Source organism: Rhinopithecus bieti, unplaced genomic scaffold, assembly GCF_001698545.2.
Source record: "Rhinopithecus bieti isolate Rb0 unplaced genomic scaffold, ASM169854v2 scaffold_662, whole genome shotgun sequence".
In the NCBI taxonomy this organism is placed as follows: Eukaryota; Metazoa; Chordata; class Mammalia; order Primates; family Cercopithecidae; genus Rhinopithecus; species Rhinopithecus bieti.
In genome coordinates this window covers 1260275-1273327 of record NW_016803231.1, presented here as the reverse complement: position 1 = coordinate 1273327, position 13053 = coordinate 1260275, and the positions used below count along the sequence as shown (strand labels likewise).

Below are 13053 nucleotides of genomic sequence, written 5' to 3'. Positions count from 1 at the left end.
TATGGATAAGAGAAGTGGCTTTCCTAGGGCCACAGAGCCTGTTGGTGGGAGAGGCATAGTCAGACTCCAGCCTGCCTGGGGCCACAAACCCTGCCCTTCCCAGAGCCCTGCCTGCCCCCAGCTAGTGTCATGAGTGTGTATGTGTGTGCACACATGCATGCACGCACGTGCATGCACAATTGACAACACATCTATGTGTGTAAGCATGAGTTTGCCAGTGAGTGAGAGTACATGTTTGAGTGTGTGCAAGTGTGTGTGTGTCAGAGAGTGTGTGTGGGAGATGTATGAGTTTTTAATGGCTCAGCCAGGAAGGATCAGACCCCATTTGCAGGCATGGCCCCCGCTGCACCCTGACCACCTGCTGCCCTGCTCTAGCTGACAGCCACCTCTTCTTTCTCCGCACAGCCTCTGGCACCCACAGGCCCTGAGGCTCCAGTGCCCAGAGGCAGAGAGGGCAACTGAGTCCAGCCCAGGCTGAGCCCCGCCCAACTGTGCTCCCCAGACACCCACCCAACCCGAGGTAAGATGCCACTCTGGGCAGCGGGGCATGGAGGGTGTGGGGTCTGTAGGGGAGGCTGTCGTGGGGCCCTCTTTCTGGGGTTTCCCCATCTCTCCCTCCCCACATGCAGCCATGCTCAGGAGGTTGCTGTGGCGGTGCCACTTGCTGCCAGCCCTTGCTGTAGCAGGGCTCCGACAGACAGCTTGGAAGCCTGGGGCGTTCTTCCCAGCAAGTGGGTTTCACGGACAGTGCCAGCTAATGGGTTCCCACGTGGCATGGGAGGTCTCTGAGGGCAGGCTGCAGGGCTCTGTCCTTGGTCCTGTCACATTGTTGACCAAATATGTGCCTGACTTCAGGTCGGGAGGGAGCCAGAAGACATGGACTGAGACAATCAGGGTCCAAGGAACTGTCAAGAGGCGGACATTGGCTCTAATGTGTGGAGTTTAACAGCGCTCCACACCAGAGACAGCGTGTGGGTCCAGACACCTTCAGGGCAGGATGAGGCTTAGACCCCAGGTGTGTTTGTGCGACAAGCACTGGCAGCCAGGTGACCTTGGTTCTCTGTGAACAGAGCAGATGGGTTCTTGAACTGTATCTCGAGGAGCAGGATCCCCAGAATGTGGGAGGTGACAGGTCCTTTCACTTCGTGGTTCATGTGAGGGGATGTGGAGAAATGACAGCGTGTCCCAGAGAAGTGGGAGATAGGTAAGGAGGGGGCCTGGGTTGCTGCCTGGCTTGACCCCTGACTTGCTCATGACCTTAGACAAGTCACCTCTACCCCATATCTGGGCCAGTCCCCTGTTCTTGACAGGCTTCTGTCACCCATGAGAGGGCTGCAGAGGGACTTTGCTAAACAGAGGGAACAGTAGGGTGGGCTCGGGGCAGCAGGCTGGCCTGGCGTATTGTCCTTATTTTTCAGAGGAAGAAGCCTGGCGGCAGGCCTGGACTCCCTTCTCCTGTGGGATCGGGTGACCGTTGTGTGTGGCTGAGGCTCAGCCAGCCCTGTCCTNAAAAAAAAAAAAAAAAAAAAAGATATATATGTATATATATATATATTTCTGCTACTTAGTTGGCTCTGGGTAGAATGAGCAACTAATTAGCCCCTCCAGTTTAACCCGTAATTGCTGCTGGGAGGTGGGTGAGAGGATAGGGTCAGAGTTGTCTGTGCAGCAACCAGCGTGACAGGGGCAGGGGGCAGGGGCGTGAGCAGCCTCTCCACTGCTCAGGCAGACAGCAGCACCCACAGGCATCACAGCCCGGGGGCATGGGGAGTTCAGTGGGCAGGGAGATGCAGGCGGGAACTGATGCAGGGCAGGAGGGCCACAGTCAGCTGGGGGTCTGGCAGGGATTGTTGGAACAGGTGACACCTGGGCTAAGCCTTGAAGTCTGTAAGGTGCTTTTCAAGCATTTTATTTTTCTGGTTATAAAAAAGGTAATGTGTGTTCTCTATAGAAAAGTGTGAGCGCTTGGGTGTTTAGCCCGTCAGTCTTCTACAAAACATGTATTTATGACATAATTGGGATCAAGCTGTACTTACTGTTTTCTAACTTGCCTTTTGCACTTAATCCCATACCAAGATCATTTTCCTATCATTCAATACTCTTCTATAATGTGATTTTTAATGGCAGTGTAATGTTTCAGCCTGCGTGTACCATAGTGTGTTTAGCCAATTCTCTGTTGTGTATTTTGGTGGTTTCTGATGTTCTGTCATTATAAATAATGCCTGAATGAAGGAAGTCATGGATGTAGGGTTGTGATGGGCAGAGAAGGTTTAGCGTGGCAGGGTAGGTCCAGCCTGAGCAAAGGTGCAGTGGCAGGGGAGTTTGGAGTATGTCTGGGGAGTGGCGGGGCCAGAAGGGGCCAGGGCTGGCATGGAGCACCAGAGGCTTGCACTGGAGGCTGAGGAATTGGAGCTTCACTCAGCACAGCTCTAAGTTCTTGGAGAAAGCTCAGGTTTGTCCTTGCTGCCCCTGCTTCCGTTGCTCCCTCCCTCGGTCTCCAGTGATTGGAGGGGAGGAAGCAGGGTGCTATGTGTTCAGGAGGAAAGGGCAGGCAAAGCTGGGATCCCAGATGACCTCTCCCTCACTGGTGGGATCCGTGGTGTTTAAACCAGGCCCCTCTGCTCTGTGGGGAGCCTTGCCCAGGTGTCCTCCTGCCAGGCAGGAGGGATGCAGGCACCAGCTCTGAACACTTACAGACTCCTGGGTCAGCACAGCTGGTCAGACCAGCCTCTCCTTCGTCCCCTCACTGGAGGGTGGCTTATGACAGGGACCCTGGAGGACCAGGGAGGAGGCTGGAGGTGGTTTGTCAGCTCTTCCAGGAAGCTTCCCTGACCTCTGCGTGAAGCTGTGGGCCCCTCCCTAGTGCCGCCCTCCCTGTGCACATCTGTTGGCCCCAGCACTTCTGTCATGCTGGGTTGGGATCACCCATGGGTGTGGGCCTATTTCTCCCAAGGATGAATGTGCAGTGGTTTGTTCATCCTTCCTTCAGCCCATACTCACTGAGCACCTGCTACACATGAGGCATTGTTCTATGTGCCCAGCATGGCATCCATGGGTAAATAGGTTAGACCATGGCATTGCCCACATAGAGCCTAAATTGTAACAGAATAGACAGAAGAAACCAGATAAGTAAATCCATAATATAAGATTAGGGAGTAATAAATGCCACAGAGAAAAATAAGGTTGGAAAAGGGGGCAGGGATGAAATGGGAGCCCTTCTCTGGAGCGTGGTCAGGAAAGGCCTCTCGGATGAGGGGCCATTTCAGCAGAGGCCTGAGGAGAGGGAGCAGGCCCTATGGAGCTCTGGATGGGCTTTGAGCTGGGACCCTCACAGCTGGGCAGCCCTTGAGGAAGAGGGGCCGAGAAAGGAGGCGTGCAGGGCCCGGAGTTACAGAGTGATGCCTACTGGAGAAAGGACTGTAGGATGGATGGGCAAGAGTAGAAGCTGGTAGACCAGTGGGAGACCCCACCATCAGTCCAGACCAGAGATGGTGGGGCTGGGCCTGGGCGGGAGGAGGGCTTGTGTTTGGAGACTTTGAAGGGGTTGCTGAAGGATGGGCTGTGGACTGGGAGAGGGCCAGCCTGGAAACGGGGTGGGCACTGGAGCCTTGGCCCGAGCCAAGGTACAGGGATTGAGGGTGGGTTTGGAGGGAAAAGCAAGATCCTGCTTGCAAGTGTTTGAGGTGCCGGCATCGTGTGGGGAGGCTACACAGACAGTAAAGCCTGCAGCTGTGGGAAGAGCTGGGCTGGAGAGGCAGTTGTGGGGGCAGTCAGCATCTGGGTGGTTTCTGAAGCCTCTGAGCCTGGACAAGATGATGTAGAGGAGAAATCTGGGCCTCGTTGCTTGGGGTGAATCCAGCCCTGGGGAGCTCCCTGCTTATGGGTGGGCTGTTACTCTAGCTTTGCAGACAAGATCCCCAGATTTACCAGCCTGAAGAAACTGCTACCAGCTCGCCCTCCCAGCTGCTTCTCCCAAGTGGCCTAATGGCTGGCACCATCATTCTGTAACGCTTGTCAGGGCTGCTGTCGGCAGGAAGTGTGGTGCTGATACTAGGCCTAATCCTCTCACCCTTTTCTCTTGCAAGGGACTCTTAACTGGTGAGTCTGGAGCAGCCCAGGCCCTTCTGAGCCCTACTAGTGGTCACTACTACAGGCCTTCCTCCAGGTCATGTTCCCCCTCAAGAACCTTCAGTGGCTCCCTGTTGTTTAAGGTTGACATGCAGACTCCTTCTCCTGCTTGTAGAAGGCCTTTCATTGTCTCCCTCAAGCCCATACTTTCTTCCCCGCCCTTCTTTCCAACAGGCTACTCTCCTCCTCCATCCCCCACACACCACGCTCAGCCTCACCTTCCATGTAGAATGCTTTCTTAACCACCAGCAAATCCCACATTTTCCAGAATGTCTTCCCTGATCCCCTGCTTCCCTCGGCCTCTTTGCATGTCCACGTGTGCCTTTTACCTGTTCCCCCAGACCTCATGGCTTGTGGTGAGCTATCCTGTCAGGTCACCCAACTCATCAATGTTGTGATCCTCAGCTTGTCTTCCTCTTTACCGTCCTCATCCTCTTGTCCCTCATGTCTCCCATCTACGTGCTGCCCTGCCCTCAAGTACTGTTGTCAAAGCTCTTCCCAAACAGAATCCCATTCAAACCACGGTGCTCTGTGGGCCAGGGTGCCCAAGCCTGGCTCTGCATCAGGACCACCCAGGGATGTTATTGGAGACAGGAATCATCTGGGGTCCACCCAGACCTCCTGATCCAGGGTTGCTGGGAGAACCCAGGAATCTGCCTGGTTCACAAGCCCCACAGTCACCTTTTGATAGTCAGCCAGGTTGGGACCCATTGGCCCAACCCAAGCTCATGATGAGGGAGTATAGGTATCCCTGAGACCATGGTCCTCTGACCTTTACTTGCACACCTTCAGGGACAGGGACTTCACTCTCTCCAGGGCAGCTCAGACCCTTGAGGCAGCTCTTATATGGCTCCTCTTTATACTGACTGAGCTGAATCTGCCTCCCTAAAGTCTCCATGGCTGGCTCTAGGGTCCACATAGGACAGGAGCTATGTTTGGCATCTGGAAGCTCTCCTTTTCTACCCCGCCAAACCCAGCGGGGGGCCCCGCATGTGGTGGGGATTTGGGCAATGTCTGGCTTGGTGGATGGATAGAGGACCTGCCTCCCTCCACACCTGCCTTCCTGGGGCTTCCCCAGGACATTGTTCTCATCTGTTCCTCCTCAGTCTTCTCTTAAAGAAGTGAACTCACAGAGCAGTGCAGGACTCAGAAGACCCTCCTCCCCTACCCTCAGGCCCTGGCTGGGGCCACACCACCCAGACTTCCAGCTTCTAGAAATGTGAGATGATCCATTTCTGTTTAAGCCACCCAGTTTATGGTACTTAGCTATAGCGGCCTAGCAAAGGTGTTTCAGGGGCCAGGCACTGTGGCTCATGCCTATAATCCTAGCACTTTAGGAGATTGAGACGGGAGGATCGCTTGAGCCCAGAAGCTTGAGACCAGCCTGGGCAACATGGCGAGACATGGTCTCTACAAAAGATACAAAAAATAGCTGGGCATGGTGGCACACACCTGTGGTCCCAGCTACTCGGGAGGCTGAGGTGGAAGGATTGCTTGAGCCTGAGAGACTGAGGTTGCAATGAGCTATGATTGAGCCACTGTACTCCAGCCTGGGTGACAGAGCAATATCCTGTCTCAAAAAAATCCCAAAGCCCCAAATCCCTAAACCCCAAGGTGTCAGCAGGGCTGGTTGCCTCTGAAGGCTGTGAAGGATGATCTGTTTCAGGCCTCTCTCCTTAGCTTGTAGATGGCTACCCCATATCTCTTTACATGGCCACATTGCCAAATTGTTCTCCATACAATATTTAACTATTTAACCATTTGTTTACGTTTTGAGATGGAGTCTCACTCTGTCACCCAGGCTGGAGTCCAGTGGCTCTATTTCAGCTCACTGCAGCCTCTGCCTCCCGGGTTCAAGTGATCTCATGCCTCAGCCTCCGAGTAGCTGGGGCTACAGGCATGCACCACCATACCCAGCTCATTTTTGTATTTTTAATAGAGATGAGGTTTCACCATGTTGGCCAGGCTGGTCTTGAACTCCTGACTGCAGATGATCCACTTGCCTCAGCCTCCCAAAGTGCTGGGATCACAGGTATGAGCCACTGTGCCCGGCCAGTATTTAACAATTTAGACCGTATCTCCAAATCCCTCTTTCTTATGGGGACAATAGTCATATTGAATTAAGGGGCCACCCTACTCCAGTATGACCTCATCCTAATTAGCTAATTACATCTCAAATGACCCAATTTCCAAATAAGATCACATTCTGAGGTATTGGGGGTTAGAATTTAAGCACATCATTTTTGGAGGCACACAATTCAATCCATAACAGCAGGCGACTAGAGCTATGATTTTCACAGCAGTGAACTGTCCCCTGGCAGCCTTGGCGGTGGTGAGCATCTCATGCCATGGGTTGCAGAGGAGGAGTATCGAGGCTGCCCCAAGCTGTCAGGAACATGGAGAGGAGATTCCTACCTCATGGCTAGGACTAGGGCTTCCCTGAGACCAGTTTCAGCCTGGGATGTTAATCGGGGCCCAGGAACATAGTACATGGTGTGTACTGGTCATGATCCAATCCCCGTATCCTTTGGGTGAAAGGCAGGTTCCCATCATTGGGGTAGGAGGAAGAACCCCCTGAGCTCTGCTGCCTCTTAGCAGGGTGCCCTCGGGTAGTGGCTTTGACTTCTGGGCCTCCGTCTACCGAACTGAATTGGGGACCAGTCTGCCTGCCTGTTTTTGTCACAAGCTTATGGTTAGGCTCATAGGAGAGAATGTATAAGAAGGTGCTTTGTTTTTGTTCTTTTTTCATGTATTCACTTTGCAAACAGTTATTAAGCTCAGCTGCATGCTAGGCCTTGTGCTGTCCCAGGAACACAGAGATGGTCCTGGTCCTGGGCCTCAAGGAGTGCAGAAGCCATGGGTGGGGCAGCAGGCGTAGGTGGTAGTTGAAGTTATGACTACTCTGGAGCCAGACTCCCAGGACTCAGTCGCAGCTCTGCCATGCATCAGTGGTGTGAATTTAGACAATTTCCCTAGGGCCTCTGGGTCTCAGTCTCTTTATCAGTCGACTGAGAATAATGAGAACGTCTACCTTGCTTGGATAAAGTAAGCTGAGGCACGTAAAGGGCTTAGAGCCGTGTCTGGCACATAGTAAATGCTTGATCAATATGAGTGGTCAGTCCAGGGGAGTATGATAGAGGGCCACAGGGGGATTATGGGGGGCAATTATCGAATCGTTGAATTTGGGCTCTGAGAACCTGGCAGTCATGGTGACCCAGGCAGGGCAGGGCGGGGCTGACTTGCCTTCATCTTTGAGCCACTTGCCGCCCTCCGCTCCAAGTGTCCCGCTGTGGGTTGGAGTGGTAAGGAGTATGGAGCAGGCATGCCCATGGGGAGAGGCAGGAGCCTCCTCATGGTGGTGCGCCGGGGGTCAGTGTGGCTCCAGGGTTCTATGCGGTGGCAAGAGGCTGCCTGTCCCGTCTGCCCCTGGACAGCTCCACGTCTGGGGAGGTTGGCAGCTGGTGCCTGGTGCTTGACTTTGTTAGCCTTTGCATTTAGTTTGCAGGTTCTGGGGAAAGGAGATGGTGAGGAAGCAAAATTAAAATTCCTCTTTGAGAAGTTAACAACTTCCCAATTAAAGGATTCTTATTTGTGAGATGCCTTAGAGGCCTTTTCAATCAAGAGGCTCTTCTGAATAATAAAAAGGCTGAGCTGGGGTTGGAGTGGAGCCTAAGCTGCCGGCAAGGAGGTGGGGATGCTGAAGATGGGCATGCCGGCCTCGTGTGGGATGGGGTGGCAACGGAGTGGAATGTTTTTCCGCTCAGTGGTTGGCAGGGAGGTTGGCATGGGGAGGGCCAAGAGGAGAGGACAATTCCCACCCCCACCCCGCACAGCCCTGAAGCCCCCTCCAGCCCCCAGCCTGAGCTGCATGCATGGGAGTCCTCCACCGGGACCCCTGTGTCCTTCTGGCCCACGCCCTGTGCTTAGCATCTGCGCACTTCCCGGAGGCTCCCTGCAGCAGTTTCTTGTCCTGCTTGGCTCTGTTTCATCAGTGCCTGACCACTTCCTGACACTCAGCTATCCCGGGAGCACCCTGCCGGGCTCCTCTGGCTCTTCCCCTCAAGCCAGGGTGGAGGAGGGGGCAGGTGGGAGAGGCAAATTGGGATTTGCTAAGGATGGTATGCAGCGGTGGATGCAGGCCCGACCGTGCGCTCTGGATGGGGGCAGCGTCCTCTTGGCTTCTGAGATCCCAGCTCCCTGGTGCCCATGCCACACCTGCTGTGCTGCCCCAGCTCTCACAGGGGTGGTTTTGTTGGGTGTGTCTACCAACCTTTCAGCCAGGCACCCCCACCCGATGTGACCTAGCTGGTTTCCTGGGAGACTCTTGGGTCTGTCCCACTTGGAGCTGAGTGTCTGCAGATGTCCCTCGAGAGGCTCAGCCTCAGGTCCTGCGGGGCTGACCAGTGTGCAGAGTGCCCTGAAAGTGCCAGGCCCGGCTGGGTGCTTACCATCTTCCCAGCACCTGAGAGGCAGCTGCCACTGCCATCCTTACAGAGGAGGAAGGGGAGGCTCTGTGAAGTGAGGCGACCCTTTATGCAGAGAGGGGTTCTTGCTGAAAGGACTTGTCATCGTGTGTCCTCCACGGCCCTGCAGGTCACTAAGCAAAGAGGAATTGGAGACACTGGCCAAGTCCCTCTCCTCAGTGGGCAGCCCAGGCTTTGACTCTGCCCCAATAGGGGCTGCCCTAGCAGTTGCCAAGGTCATTCGAGGAGATGGTGCCAAGGGTGGCTCCTCTGTCCAGGCGGCGTGGAGGGTGGCGGGAGTGTTTGTAGCCCACACCTGCCATCCCCACAGTTCTGGGTATTTACACAGACGGCCTCGGTTGCGATGGCGCCTGGAAAGTAGGCCATGCAGAGGAGGGAGGGGAACTACTTCCCTCTGAAAGGTCAAGTAGGCACTCCCCAGAGGCCTGGGGTTGGGGACAGGGATGGGGCCATCCAGCAGTCTGGGCCACCAGGGAGGGGAGAATGGGTCCTGCAGACCCCAGGGGTGGTGGGTGAGATGAGGTGACCTGTCCTGATTGGCTGCCCTGACCAAGTGAGAGCTGAAATAATTTGGATTCAAGTCCCAGCCCTGCCACTTACTGGGTGGCCTTGAACAAGTGACTCAGCCTCTCTGTACCTCTTTTTCCTCCCAAGTGGCACAGTAACCTCCCTGAGGGATGGTGAGGATCAGATGGGATGGCACAGGTGAACCTGCTGGGCCGAGGGCTTGTGGGTCTTGCACGTGGAACCTGGATTTGTGGGCTTTGTCTTAATGACACTGTTTGGTGTTCCTGTCCCAGCCGCTTCTTGGGCAAGTGGTTCCTTTCTCCTAGCCTCAGTTTCCCATATGCAGAGTGGACATAATGATATCTGCCTCACAGAGGTGTTGTACTCCCTCAGTGGGATCCTCTGTACCCTTCCCCCACATCACTGAATGAGTCTGTCCTCCCTACGTACACAGTGGGATTTGCCTGGGGTTGGCCACCACATCATGAGTAGGTGACATGGTCCTTGCCTCTGGGTAGCAATGTGAAGTTAGAGGGATCCAGGAGAAATGCTGTGAGCCTCAGGAAAGGGAAGGAGATAAAAGCTGGGGAAGTCAGGGAGGGCTTCCTGAAGGTGTATGGTCCTTAGAGCTCAGGAGGATTTGGGGAAGCTGGGGGTAGAAGAGAGTGACAGAGAGCATGTGTGGTTGGGAATAATGTGAACAAAGACCAGGCAGGAGGAGCAAGCCCGGGACAGGGTATGAGCTGTCCAAGAGCTGCTGCTGACTGGGGTCAGAGCCCTGAGAGGTCCCAGCCCTGGAGCCCTGGTGGGGTGGAAGACCAGGAGTTGGGGTGGGACTACCATCTCCTAAGAGCAGGGGACAGCAAACATGCAGCTGGGTCCTGGAACACAGCCCTACCTGGGGCTGCAGGGAGGGGCGGGATTTAGCATAGGGTCTGTGGACAGGACTTTCCACACTCCAGGGCCTCAGGTGGCACTGTCAAGGATCTGTGTAAGGCCTGGGAAGAGGCCGGTGGCTGCTGCCCAAACTGGCAGGACCCCACCTGTGGAGATCAGCCTGTGGGCCGCCTTTGGCCAAAATGTAGGAACCAGGGACTCTGGCTGCTTGAGGGCTAAGAGAGGGAGATACGGGAGGGATCCGCAGTGAGCTGAGGGCTGGGAGGCTCACCCTTGTGGAGCACCCACTGTGTGCCAGGCCCTGAGTCAGGCTCCTCCCAACTTGGGTTTGTGTAATTTGCACGACAGCCTGGAGAGGGCGCCAGCTCTTAAACTCATTCTAAGGAGGTGGAAACTTGACTGGGAGAGGCGAACGACTGGCCTGCCCTGGCAGTGTTTCAAATCGGAACTCCACACATCATGCTTTTCAGTGGCCCCATGCTACTCCCCAGGGCTGTGGTTTTAGAGGTGATGACCCCAGACTTCCCTGGGCAGGCTTGGAAGATCTATACCCAAGTACGGAGTCTTCCTTGGCTTTGCCTCTCTTAGGGAAGCTCAGAGAGGTTGAGGGTGTGACCCAATGCCACACAGCGCTGGGGTCTGCAGTCCCTGGCTCCCTGAAGGGCATGTGCCATGATCCCTTCTCCCTGGGGTCTGGTGGCCCCAGCCAAGCCCTACCAGGTCTAGGAACCCAGGGGCCTTCCCAAATATAAGACTACTCATGCCTCTGAGCCACTGAGAGAGGCTTTAAAATCTCAGCCCCAAATTAAAGCCTATAAGCTCCTCAAAACAATGAAAATTTCCCTAATAAAAGGAGAGGCACACTCAGGCATGTCCTAAATGAATGGAGTGACTTCAGGGATTAATTCAGGATGTATGGGAGGGCGCCCAGCCGGGAAAAGTGCGCAGTGGATATTGTAACAAATTGTTTGCTCACAAGAGGAATAATTCTTAATGTGCACTGGCTGCAAGGGGAAGCTACCTTGGCTGTCTGCAGCACGATCCCTCATCAGCCAGGAGCTGGGCAGGGTCTCTGCTAGGGCAGCCTCACCTCTAAGCCTCTGGGCCTTCAGTGACAACCTTCCAACCACACAAGCTGGCCTGAGTGGGACTGAGTGGGCCCTGAATGTGTCCTTAGAGCCCCACAGCCTTCTGAGTTCTGCTCTCTCTTGCTGGCTCTGTGCTTTTGGCTAGGGCGGGGAAGGTGCTGGCTGGAGGGCAATTCCTCCTCCTCTGCTATGCAAACCAACTCTTCCTGTTGGGACCTCCTGGAGACCCCGGCCTTCCAGTCCCCCCAACCTCAGACCACCCAAAGGAGGCTCCTAACAGATTATCTCTCAGCATGCCTCAGTGTACCTGTCCCAGGCTTGGGCAGCTGCCTCCTTCCCAGTTCCCTTGCCTCCGGGATGAGTGGGGTGGGGCAGCACTGTCCTCCCTGGCCAGCCCTCCCAGCTTCCTAGTGTCTCAGTGCCAAACCTGGGGAAAGGCGAGGCAAAGTCAGTCTGCGCTCAGGAACATAAATGAACACCACTGAGGTGCAAACGGAGAAAGGCTTCCTGAATCCCACCTCCCACTCCCGGCTGGAGTGGGTCCAGCACAGAGAAAAAAAAGCACTGGCTCCTGAGTCAGGCGAGCCTGGATTTGGGTCTAGCTTCCCTGCTTTCTGACTCTGGGACTCCAGGCAACTCCCACAATCTCTCCAGCTTCTTCCTCTGTAAGAGATGGGATGAGTTTTAGCAGCAGCAGCAGCAGTACCTCACAGTTTTGAGATACAGTCTCATCTGTCTACACAGCAGTCCTAGAAGTTGGGACCTGGGATTATCCCCATTAAACGGACGAAGAGACCGGTCTCAGAGAGGTGAAGCCTGGTCCTCTCTGCTTCCTTGTAGTTGCTTCATGAAGTTGTTTAGAGAAAAGGGCCCTGCTTATAGATGCTCCTCCATGAACGTCGGCCCCACCTGCTCCCTTTCCTGAGCGGAAGAGGTACTGAGGCCCTACCAAGGTAGGGGCAGGAGATTTTGGGCACGGGGACCCTGATCCTTCTCACCTCTCCCGTCTGGCTTGGAGCCAGCCTGCCCTTTCATTCACTCCTTCATTCACCCACTCATCAAGTGCTGATGAAACACCTACGAAGCGCGGTACCCCAGCAGCTAGAACGTCATGCACTGTTCCTCCCCCCAGGTGGCTTCCGGTCCTGAGGGAGCAACAGCACCGCAAACAAGTAATTTGGGTAACCTCAGACTGTGCTGAGTCCGGGAGGGAAGTGACAGGGCTGTGGAATAGGGAGTGGCTGGGGCGGGGTGAGCTGCTCCGATGGGCATCCAGGCAGGCCTCTCTGAAGAGGTGACTGAGGCTGAAGGGGCTGAATGTCAAGGCAAATGCTGGGAGGTGGGAAGTAGCTGGCTGTGTCTGGAGACCAGGAGGAAGACCGTGTGGCTGGTGGGTGGGGAATGAGGGAGAGAGCAGGGACAGGGGTGGGAAACAGAGCCTTAGCCGCCCTGCTGTGGGGCAGGGGGGTGCTCTGGAGGGGTTAAGCCAGTGAGTGACGGGACCTGATTTGTGCTTTCCAAATTCCGTTCTGGCCTCTGGGTGGAGAGAATGGATTAGAGGCTGTGGCAGGGAAAGCAGGGAGCCTTGAGGGAAGGTGGGTGCAGGGACTCAGGAGAGAGGTGGGGTCATGGCTGCAGGGTGGTGGTGCAGATGGCGAGGAGTGGGGTGGCTAGGAGAGGGGTTGGAGAGTGGCCATGGGATGGGAAGGCTGAGAGTCCTGGTTGGGGCGGAGTCGGTTTGGCCCGAGTGGCACCATTTTCTGAGATGGGGAATCTGGCGCAGGTGGAGGTGCAGGCATTCTGGTTTGGACTTGCAGGGTTTGAGGAGCCAGTGAGCTATGCAAGTAGAGCATCAGGCCTTCAGTCAGCATCGGGGACCTTCTCACTTCTGGTCCAAGGTCAAAGGCTTTGCCCTAATATGCGGCTCATCTCATTGCCAGACCATCTTT

General features: G+C 55.2%; 1 protein-coding gene across 2 annotated transcripts in view; it reads left to right on the top strand.

The window, feature by feature from the left end:
- The first annotated feature begins 398 nt into the window (after positions 1 to 398).
- LINGO1 (leucine rich repeat and Ig domain containing 1) overlaps positions 399 to 13053 on the top strand; it is a 184592-nt gene continuing 171937 nt past the window's right edge. The window contains exon 1 of one of the 2 annotated variants that reach the window (XR_001885217.1): positions 399 to 520. The gene's annotated coding sequence lies outside the window, so the exon portion shown is untranslated. The remainder of the gene's footprint in view (positions 521 to 13053) is intronic. The other variant, XM_017870451.1, reaches the window with a different exon arrangement.